The sequence below is a fragment of the Bubalus bubalis genome, chromosome X, assembly GCF_019923935.1.
Source record: "Bubalus bubalis isolate 160015118507 breed Murrah chromosome X, NDDB_SH_1, whole genome shotgun sequence".
Lineage (NCBI taxonomy): Eukaryota > Metazoa > Chordata > Mammalia > Artiodactyla > Bovidae > Bubalus > Bubalus bubalis.
Genome location: NC_059181.1, coordinates 128,284,201 through 128,296,564, shown reverse-complemented (window position 1 = coordinate 128,296,564; position 12,364 = coordinate 128,284,201).

The following is a 12,364-nucleotide window of genomic DNA, read 5'->3' as shown; positions in this document are numbered from 1 at the left end:
TCCGGATGCCTAGTGACAGTCACCAGGCTAGACACTGACCAGAGAGCTATAGCCCCACCTTTGGTAACTGTGATCAAGTGCCAACTGGTCAAGATGCTGTGTGTGCTGTCTTGACAGGCAGGTGCCTCAGAAACCACCTGCCAAATATGGGTGAAAACCAATAGCATACCATGATGGGATATACTCAAACAGTGACCTTTCTTTTTTTAATGTAATTTTATTTTATTTATTTATTTATTTTTAATATAAATTAATTTATTTTAATTGGAGGCTAATTACTTCACAATATTGAATTGGTTTTGCCATACATTGACATGAATCCACCCCGGGTGTACACGTGTTCCCCATCCTGAACCCCCCTCCCTCCTCCCTCCCCATACCATCCCTCTGGGTCGTCCCAGTGCACCAGCCCCGAGCATCCTGTATCGTGCATCGAACCTGGACTGGTGACTCGTTTCACATATGATAATATACATGTTTCAATGCCATTCTCCCAAACCATCCCTCCCTTGCCCTCTCCCACAGAGTCCAAAAGACTGTTCTATACATCTGTGTCTCTTTTGGTGTGTTGCATACAGGGTTATCGTTACCATCTTTCTAAATTCCATATATATGCATTAGTATACTGTATTGGTGTTTTTCTTTCTGGCTTACTCCACTCTGTATAACAGGCTCCAGTTTCATCCACCTCATTAGAACTGATTCAAATGTATTCTTTTTAATGGCTGAGTAATACCCCATTGTGTATATGTACCACAGCTTTCTTATCCATTCATCTGCTGATGGACATCTAGGTTGCTTCCATGTCCTGGCTATTATAAACAGTGCTGCGATGAACACTGGGGTACACGTGTCTCTTTCAATTCTGGTTTCCTCGGTGTGTATGCCCAGCAGTGGGATTGCTGGGTCATATGGCAGTTCTATTTCCAGTTTTTTAAGGAATCTCCACACTGTTCTCCATAGTGACAGCAACCATTCTTATCTTGAGGATTAGAGCATTCAGAGTGGAAAGAGACGAACAAAGACAACAAATTGCCTTGCAAGCCAAAGCACAAGTCCACTGGACAGAACTGCCAAGTTTAGACAGCATTTGCCGCATGATGGAACCATTTCATTAGCCATGAATAGTTAATTAAGCCTGAGGGTGTCCTTGGTCATGGTTGGTCCATCTTGTTCGTGACACTGATTGTGCTGATTACCCCTCTTCAACCCCCTGTTGAGGGATGGATGCTGCCCTAGGGTTATGGGGATGACCAAACATGCAACACCCAACACTGGACAGATGAGACAGACAGCAGTTCATTAGTCACATATATTTACAGCCTGAGGGAGGAGGACACTTCCTGTAACAGAGCCACAAGCAGTTTGCGCTTGGGAACAGAGTGAACAACCAGGGGTGTGAGAGGAGACTTCGTAGTATCTAGAGGATGGGGACTTCCCTGGAAGTCTAGTGGTTAGGACTCTGTGCTTCCACTGCAGGCGGCATGGGTTAAATCCCTGGTCTGGGAATTAAGATCCTGCAAGCTGCAAGGCACAGCCAAAAAAAAAAAAAAAAAGAGGACAGAGTAACCCCTGGTTCCTGTGTGAGGCTGGGATTGGCTTGTTTAGTTCTCTGGGCTGGCAGGCAACTGGAGCCCACTACTCAGGGAGAAGCAGGAACTGTGCATGGTCTCCATGATAGAGGGCCGTTTGCTAGAGGGCCTTATCTGTGGAAGCAGAATGGGAAGGGGAATTTGCAGTGAGGTCATTCGAGACACTCTCAGTTTTACCACATATCAAGGCCATGCGTGTGTGCTGTGTGCTTAGTCACTCAGCCGTGTCTAAGTCTTTGCGACCCCCAGGACAGTAGCCCACCAGGCTCCTCTGTCCATGGGATTTCCCAGGCAAGAATACTGGAATGGGTTGCCATTTCCTTCTCCAGGGGATCTTCCCTAGCCAGGGATCAAACCTCGGTTTCCTGCATTAGCAGGCAGATTCTTTACCACTGCACCACTGGGGAAGCCCATCAAGGCAATACAGAATATTAATTTTAGGCCATATACCACATTCCTTTCCCCCTTCTTTCTGTTTTAAAAGACAACTGTGTAAAGCAATCATGATAAATCTGTGTTGATGACATACAATGTATAAAGATATAATTTATGTGACAATAACAGCATAAAGGAGCAGGGAGAGAATGGAGCGTTCTTGGAGCAAAGTTCTTAAATAATGTTGAAATGAATTTTGTATTAATTTTGGTTGGTTTTTATAAATTAATATACTAATTGCAACCCCCAGGGAAGCCACTAAAAATAACTGAAAATATAGTAAAAGAAACAAGGTAATAAAAATGGTAGAGTAGAAAATAAATCACTTAACCCAAAAGAAGGCAGTAATAGAGAAACTGATGAATAAAAAAGATGTGAAACATAGAAAACAAATAGCAAAATAGCAGACATAAATCCTACCTTTTGCTAATTACATTAAATTCAAATAGATTAAACACTACAATCAAAAGGCAGAAATTGAAGAATGGATAAAAAAGCATGATCCGATTATATGCGGTCTACAACAGACATACTTTGGATTCAAAGACACAATTAAGTTAGTTAAAATTAAAAGGATGAAAAAGGACATATCATGAAAACAGTAACCAAGAGAGAGTTGATATACTAATATAAAAAAATAAACTTTAAGGCAAAAATTGTTACAAGAGACAAGGAAGGATATTTTATAATGATAATAGGGTCACTAATTCAGGGAGCTATAACAATTATAAATATATATATACAAAAAAACACCCCCACCAAAATATATGAAGCAAAACCTGAGAGAATTATAGGGAGAAATAGACAATGCAACAGTTATAGTTGAGGACATTACTACTGATCTTAGGGAAATTTTTTTAAAGGCATATGAGGAACAAATGTATGCCAACAAATTAGATAACATAGATGAAATGGACAAATTTCTAGAAAGACACAAGTTAGCAAAATTGATTCAAGAAGAAATAGTCTGAATAGACCAATACAAGTAAGATGATTCAATCAGCAATCAAAAATTCCCACATGCACTCACAGACACAAAAAGCCCAGACCAGATAGCTTCCCTCTCAAATTCTACCAAGCCTTTAAGGAAGAATTAATACCAATCCTCTGCTCAAGCCAAAAACCTAGAAATCTCCATTTGACTCTTCAGTTTTCATCACCCCACCCTCACCAGGTATCCCAAGTGCTTAGCACATTTTTGTTGTTGTTGCTCAGTCGCTAAGTCGTGTCCAACTCTTAGCAGATAGTAGGCATGTGTTTATTTATTCAGTGAATATTGCATTCTTACCATAGTCCAGGTATCGTTCTAGGTGTTAGACCTACAATAGCAAACAAAACAAGTCCCTGACCTCATGGGATTTACATCCTAGAGAATGAATGAGTAAATCTTTTAATACTTAAATCAGGCACCACTTCTCCCCTCCCTTCTTGGTCCTCTTTCAGAATCCAGCATAAATCTCCTTTATCATTCCTTTTAGTTTCCTGTGCTGAAATTATATATATATATATCATATATTATATATATATATATATATATATATATATAGGGCTTCCCTTGTGTCTGAGCTGGTAAAGAATCCGCCTGCAATGCAGGAGACCTGGGTTCGATCCCTGGATTGGGAAGATCCCCTGGAGAAGGGAAAGGCTACCCACTCCAGTATTCTGGCCTGGAGAATTCCATGGATTGTATAGTCCATGGTGTTGCAAAGAGTCGGACACAACTGAGTGACTTTCACTTACTTGCTGCTGCTGCTAAGTCTCTTCAGTCGTGTCCGACTCTGTGCGACCCCACAAACGGCAGTTCACTAGGCTCCCCCGTCCCTGGGATTCTCCAGGCAAGAACAATACTTTCACTTACTTACTTATATATATATATATTTACACACCTCTCTCTGCCCACTTAACTGTGAACTCATTAAAGGAATCCCTGGCAGTTCAATTGACTCTTGCTTTCACTGCCAGGGCCTGGATTCAATCCTTGGTCCAGGAACTAAGATCCCTACAAGCTGTATGGGGAACAAACAAAACAAAAACCAACCAAACTGAAAAAACCAAACCAAACCAAACCAAACAAAAAACTGCAAACTCCTTGAAGGAAGGATCTTATTTATTTTTTGAATCTTAATTATTTCTAGGACCTGGTACATAGCAGGGGCTTCCCTGGTGGCTCAGATGGTACAGAATCTGCCTCAGTGCAAGTGCTCAAAATAGTCAAGATGTTTTCTAACTGTGAATACAATGTCTACCTTCTCCAGTTTAATTCTGCCTCTAGACCATCTCACACACATCCACCACTTGTTGGGGCCAGGAACACTGGCCTCTGCTTTCCTGGTTTTCAGATTCATTTCACACACAGGACCCTGGGGTGGTGCCTTGGGGAAGCCTGGGGTCCTTGCAACTTCCGGTGGAGAAGAGCCTGCTCAGCTTTACTTTGAGTTTAGAGAGGGTTGTTACAGCCTTCACTTTGATTCCTTTTCATTCTAAAAGGCTACCATTTCCACTGTAAACCGGGGCCTTAATAATTCCAAGCACTTCCCCTGTGCTGGGTCAGGTCCCTGTGGTGATTCTGGGGTACACCCTGGAGGGGTTAAGTGGAAGCTTTTCAAACTCGGGAAACAAACAGCAGCAAGAAAGTGTGACTAGCTCCTTCAACCTGGCTCTACTACCGAGAAAACTTCTCAAACCACAGGTCCTGGTGAGGACGGCCCAGCACAGTCAGCTTGGGTGGAAGGCACACCATGGCATTTGAGTGGCAGCACATGGCAGTCAGGGGCTTCCCTGGTGGTTAGGTTGGTAAAGAACCCACCTATCAATGCAGGAGATGCAAGAGACGAGGGTTGCATTCTCTGGGTCTGGAAGATCCTCTGGAGAAGGAAACAGCAACCCGCTCCAGTATTCTTGCCTGGAGAATTCCATGGACAGAGGAGCCTGGCAGGCTACAGTCCATGGGGTGGCAAAGAGTCAGACACGACCGATTGTATATGCACGCAGACACACACACATCACCTAGATATCTGCTGCATTTCCTACCTTTTAGGGAGTATAATACTGGCTACAGGGACTTCCCTGATGGTCCAGTGGTTAAGACTCTGGGCTTCCAATGCAAAGGGTGTGGGTTCAATCCCTAGCTGGGGAACTAAGATCACAAAGGCTGTATGGTGTAGCCAAAAACATGTTAGAAAAATCATTTAAAAAATACTGACTACAGAATTTCTGCAAGTCAGTATCATGGCCTCTGTGCTTCTGATGAGAAAATAGGCGAAGAAGGGTTAATTAGACCAAGGAGAGACCATTTTCATTTTGCTTAAGCCTTGAGAACACCTGTGGGAGGAGTGGAGGGACGCACGCTTGCATGTCTGAGTGTGCTGGAGGAAGCTGTCAGGGAAGGCCTTGAAGCTGCTGGGGGGAGCACTGAGAATGATGGATCTGAGAGGCTCTGGGGACGGAGAATAATGATAGGAGTGGGTTAAAGGAGGTGACAGGGAAGACCCCCAGGGGCAGGCAGGAGGCTGACAGTAAAGGTCTTCTGAGTGGCAAGGAGCTGACAATCTGAAAGAAGTGACCCCACATAGAGCCATAGAAGGGCTGCTGCTGTTAGCTGCATTTCCTTACTAGCTGAGCCAGTGTCCTAGCTGGCCCCCCCCCCCCGGGCTGGACTAATAATGTACGTGCCCCACTACAATGCCAACACATCAAACAAGCCACCATTAGAACAGGATCATTTTCCTCCAGGCAGCTGCTTGCTGCAATCATTCTGCTGATTAAATTTCATTCTGGAAAGTACTGCACAGACATTAATCAGGTGTCACAGCCACTCCATCCTATAGAGCCAAAGCCTCTCTGACCTTTAAAAATACACCAAACAGTTGCTAGAACACAGGCCTACCCACAGAAATCTATGCTGTTCTCGCCCCCATTCCAACCCATCTTCCTCTTCCCTGGAGACAGAAAAGGGAAACAGAGACCTTTCTTCCATTTTAGCCCGGGGGAGTCTGGTCAGCCTTCCATCTTGGGGTGCCAGCAACCCCCTCCATATGTGAGTTTAAAGGTCTGGAAGGGATTCCCCATCTCAAAATAGCTTCCCCACTGGCCCACTCCACAACCTGACATTTTCACCCTCATAAGCACTCCTCCTGGAGTACAACCCATTTAAGTATTCTTGTGGGGAGAATCACATAGACAGGGGAGCCTGGAGGCCAAAGTCCATGAAGTCGCAGAGTCAGACACGAACTCATGAAAATAGATTTGAAAGTCACTGAGAATAAAGACGGAGAAGGCAATGGCACCCCACTCCAGTACTCTTGCCTGGAAAATCCCATGGGTGGAGGAGCCTGGTGGGCTTCAGTCCACGGGGTCACTAAGAGTCGGACACGACTGAGAGACTTCACTTTCACTTTTCACTTTCATGCATTGGAGAAGGAAATGGCAACCCACTCCAGTGTTCTTGCCTGGAGAATCCCAGGGACGGGGGAGCCTGGTGGGCTGCCGTCTGTGGGGTCGCACAGAGTCAGACACGACTGAAGCGACGCAGCAGCAGCAGCAGCAAGCACTGCTCCCAGTTAAAACACTGTAGTCTCCAGAAATCCCCCATCTAAACAAAATAAAATCAAATTGGTTTATCTGGAAGAGAGAATCCATAAATAATAACAGCACCTCACAATCACAGAACACTCTTCCTTGCTTTCAGTGGCCTTTTCCCTACACTACCTCGTTTCATCTCTACATCAACCCTGAGAAGACGTTAGTACTAGCTCCATCTTGCAGATGTCAAAATTGGGGCTCAGAGAGATTAATTGATTTGATCAAAGGCCGAGGGCTAGGAAATGGTCTCTTGATGCCAAGCGTTAAGCGCTCTCTGTCATGCTAACACAAATGAACACTGGCAACTGAGAGTTCTGAAAAGAAATGTGTTCTGATGGGGGTGCAGGCTGAGGTCGCCTCCAAGGAGGGTGGCTCTTTCTAGGGCCTGCAAGCCACCAGAAGGTTAGTGGAGACAATGAGCACCTGGGCGTAGTGGGGAGACATGGGGAGGGGAGAAGGGTGGAAAGCAGTCTGCTGCTGCTGCTGCTGCTAAGTCGCTTCAGTCGTGTCCGACTCTGTGAGAACCCATAGACGGCAGCCCACCAGACTCCCCCGTCCCTGGGATTCTCTAGGCAAGAACTCTGGAGTGGGTTGCCATTTCCTTCTCCAGGAAAGCAGTCGGGTCTCCCTCAATTCAGATATTACTATTACTGTTCTCCTATTTCTTCCCCCCAGGCCAGTCGGTGGCAAAGAAAGTACCTTATATCTCATCGGATATTCCTGCCAGAAGTAGTAGAGAGATGCTGGATAGAAGTGGGTGAGGGAAGGTCACATATTTGTGTCCCCCTGCGTTGGGCCGCAGTGCCCACTCCGGTCCAGGGCATTAGTATGAAGATAGAGCATTATGACACTGTCAGTAATGCAAGACAGTGCCCTGTCCTTAAAGCATAATGTCATTTAGAATGCAGTGTGTAGTAGACTGCAGCTTAATTGGAAAGGATGCCTTAGACCGTTCGGGATGCTACAGAACATTTGGCATGGCCATTAAAAACTGTTCTCCAGAGCCCAGGAAACTAATTGCAAATGCTTAGGTAATGCACAGTTGATGGAAAGAAGATTCCCCCTAAAGTTGATTCCATGGTATATACACAGGGATGTTTATTGCATTATTGCTTGTAACTACAAAAAACTGGATCTAAATGAAATGTCCAACCAAGGGGACTTGGTTAAATAAGTCTGAAGCATTCCCACGATGGAATGTTACACAGTTGCTAAAAAAATAAGGGAAACCTATACATACTGACATGGAACATGCCCATGAAATAATATTGGGCTTTTAAAAAAAGTTAGTTGCAGAATAATATTTATAGTTTGGCTCCATTTTTGTTCACTATGTGTGTAATTCTCTGTGTGTGTGCCTATTCTTGTATACACGTAGGAAAAGTGGAAACACACACCAGACTTTTAATAGAAGTTACCTCTGAAGAGTGAGACTGGGGAGGAAAAGAATTTCACTTTTTAATTTATACAAATTGCTGTATTGTTCAAAATTTAGATTCATATTTCACTTTTGCAATTGTTGGGTGTTTGTTAAAGGAAGTCAACCTTTATTGAGCCCCCTCCTCGTTACAGTAGGATCTGAGGATCTGACAGAGCTGAGAGGCAGGCATGGAGTTAAGGGCAGTTGACCTTCAACAGAACTTGATACAGGTCTAACTGAACTACAGGGCTGTATTTCTTTTAAACAGTAAGACCCTAAAATACAACTTTACTAAGGGTATCCTTTCTAATAAACAAAGCTGCTCATTTTACCCTCTTTCTAGGCTATCTTTCCCTCAAATTCCCACTGCCCCACCTTACCCCAGGCAGTGTTCCTCTTCTTTTCCCAGACAGGTCAGTTTTCCAGAAAGCTGTTCCTTTCAGGCAATCCACAGAGTAGACAGCCCCCTACCGGTGTAATTTCCAGGGCATAGAAAGACCTGGATCAGAAAAAGTACTTGCCACCTGCCAGCATCAACAAGCTTTAATCACAAAATGAAAAAGAAGCACACATTCCCTTTAGAGAGGCGACACATTGCCTGAAACTTGCACTCAGGCAAGGAAGACTGAAAGCACAGCAGCGTGTGTGTGTCTGTGTGTGTGCGTGTGTGTGTATGAGGGAGAAGAACCCAAGTGAGTCCTGAGTGGCCCAACCGCACACTGCAGGAAGGACAGAGTGCAATTTATGACACATTCACCTGTTCAATTTGTTTATAAAATAGAATCTGGAGGGTTTGGGGGACTAATTGTAATAAGAATACATGCTCACTGAATATATTTGAAAGATACAGAAAAGTATAAAGAAGCAGGTAGTCGCCTGAATCCCACCTCCAGAGGTAATTACAGTGAATGTTTATGACTTTCCTTCTAGTCATTTTGCCCTGCATATAGATGCAATTTTAAACAAAATTGGGATCAAACTATGCATGCAGTTGTTAACCTATGTGTTCACTCATTATTATAGATATTTCTATGTCCTTAATATTTGAAACAGCTTTGATACTGGGTTGGCCAAAAAGCTCATTCAGATTTTTCCATCAGATGGTACAGAAAACACAAATGACCTTTTTGGCCATTTCATTCATTATATAACATGTGCATCCTATGGCTGTGGTATCACCTGGTTAATCTTTCCCCTAAATTTGGCCATTTCAGGTTTTTTTCCCCAGTTTTCCTCCTTATTATAAATAATATTGCCACGGACATCCTTGCACATAAATCTCAGTCCAGATTTCTCTTTCCTTAGTACAGATTCCCAGAAGTGGAATTACTGGGTCACAGAGTGTAAACATTTTCAAAGGCTCTGTGGAGCAGTTTGAATTGGGAGCAAATCTATTGCTTCCCAGAAAACACTGAACACAGAAATCCTCTCCAGTCCAAACCTGAACAAAGCAGTTGGACACACACGCCCCCGCCTGCGACAATGCCACATCTAATTAGGTGTTTAATGAATGTTTTTTGATGGGGATAAGGGAAAAGGATGTACTGAGCTCTGTAATTAATTAGAGGAAGGAAACAAGGCAGTTACAGCTTCACTAAATCCTATTTGATGCTTCCCACCAACTACCATCTCTGGCAGGTAAACCAGGGCACCCAAACGGTGAAACCCACCAAACAATCCCCCAACCCATTTCTGTGGGCTTGAGGCCACTCGACTTCATCTCCTGCCCCTTCTTCCTGATCAGAAAACAATATGTATGGTGAATTTTTCTGTACGGATTTTTCCTTCAGTAAATAGTTTACAGTATAAAATGTTAATTATGTTTACTCACTGACTGATCTCATTCTAACCTTAACATTCTGTGATTATTAACCTCTGTCACATTTATTCTAAAATTCAAAAAAGCATTATCTGGCCTTTTTGAATATCAAGATTTCCCCAGTGTATTCACGGCTGCATTCATTATTGTTCTCTGCTTTAGGCCTTTGAATTGGGAAAACATGAAATTCTGTGGAAAAAACCACTAGGTTTTAAAAAGTAACTACCTTCTTTCTGTAGGAAGAAACAGGTTGTTTGTTCTTCAGAACATTCTTATTAAGAATTTACTAGAAGTACATATACCTGTATCATTTTTTATGCTTTTGGTAATGTTTCCAAACCACCTACTTTGAAATCAGAATCATTTTTTTATATTCATTTTCATATAATTCTCTTGATACTCTTCACCACACATTAGTGATCAGAAGTGAGATGTAATTTCCATTCCCTGCCCATAAGAGCTAAGTAGGTGTAGTAATATAAATTGAAGGGGATTTTATTGTGCAAGGATGGACTGTTGTTAGGCTTGACTGAAGATGAACTTTGATGTGGAGTATTGGAATGCTACTAAATGCAGCTTACAATGCCTAACAAAAGATATATTATCTTATTATTGAGAAAGTTTACTTTTTAAAACGAGTATTTAACTCTCAAAACAAACAAAAGTAAAAGTATGCATGGAGAAAAAACTCAGGAAAGATGCGTTCCAACTTGCTATCTCTGGGGAGTAGAATTGTGGGGGAGGGGGTAATTTATCTCTGCAGTTTGGAGAATATTTAGTGTTATGTTTTATTTCAGGAAGCAGAAAAAAGCTAGGGGATAACAAGTGCCACAGGTATACAGGATGTAAATTACCCCCCTCCCACAATTCTACTCCCCAGAGACATATGTATACGTATGGCTGATTCATATTGATGTATGGCAAAAATCATCACAATATTGGAAAGTAATTATCCTTCAGTTAAAGTCAATCAATCAATTTAAAAAGTGCCATATATTCAACAAATATCTAAGTTCCTACTTCATACCAGGCATAACTAAGAGATCATTATAGAAATTTTGAAAGCTGCAAAAAAAGACATTGGGTATGTGTGAAGGAGAACAAACGTGAAAATAAGGAAAGGACTGAGCAGTTGTTTCTAAGGTACTTGTGGACTGGGACACTTGCTGCCCTCTGGGCCTGCCCTCCACCTCTTGCTCCTACATCTGTGGTTCCCTGTGGACACCTGCTGCCCAGCTGAACCCCAGGTTGGCTTCTTGACTGGTCCTTCTGGTCGCTGACTGTAACCAGGTGTGTCTTAAGTGCTAAAACATCTCCTTTCCAAGGTAAAGCCACGAGGATGGCGATCCAGGCACTTTCACATGCTGATGATGGGAATGTATTTACTACAAATATTTTGGAGGGAAATTTGGCAATATGTATTAAAAACCTTGAATATATTCAGCCTTAACGATCAAAATCAGAATAGTGGTTGCATCTAGAAAGGTTACTGGCTGGAAAGGGGGCTAAAGGGAGTCATCTGAGATGCTGGAAAGGTTCGACATCTTGATCTGGGTGGTGGTGACAAGAGTATATTTATGTAAAAATTCATTAATAGGTACACTTTAGGCCTGTGCACTTTACTGTATGTTGATAAACATGTTTTAATTGGGAAATAAACATTTGAAACTTTGAAACCAACGATTCCACTGTAATGTGGTATCCCATGGTAATAAAGATGCCAATATTTAGTTCACTGTGTTATTTATAATGTTGAAAATTAGATACCACTAAAGTATTGCTGGGAGAAATATCAATAACCTCAGATATGCAGATGACAACACCCTTATGGCAGAAAGCAAAGAGGAGCTAAAGAGCCTCTTGATGAAAGTGAAAGAGGAGAGTGAAAAAGCTGGCTTAAAAGTCAACATTCAAAAAACTAATATCATGGCATCCAGCTCCATCACTTCATGGCAAATAGTTGGGTAACAGTGGAAACAGTGACAGACTTTATTTTGGGGGGCTCCAAAATCACTGCAGATGGTGACCTCAGCCATGAAATAAAAAGATGTTTACCCCTTGGAAGAACAGTTATGACCAACCTAGACATCATATTAAAAAGCAGAGACATTACTTTGCCGACAAAGGTCCATCTAGTCAAAGCTACGGTTTTTCCAGTAGTCATGTATGGATGTGAGAGTTGGACCATAAAGAAGGCTGAGTGCCAAAGAATTGATGTGTTTGAACTGTGGTGTTGGAGAAGACTCTTGAGAGTCCCTTGGACTGCAAGGAGATCCAACCAGTCAATCCTAAAGGAAATCAATCCTGAATATTCACTGGAAGGACTGATGCTGAAGCTAAGGCTCCGACACTTTGGCCACCTGATGTGAAGGACTGACTCACTGGAAAAGACCCTGATTCTGGGAAAGACTGAAGGCAGGGGGAGAAGGGGACGACAGCGAATGAGATGGTTGGATGGCATCACCGACTCGATGGGCATGAGTTTGAGTAAGCTCTGGGAATTGGTGATGGACAGGG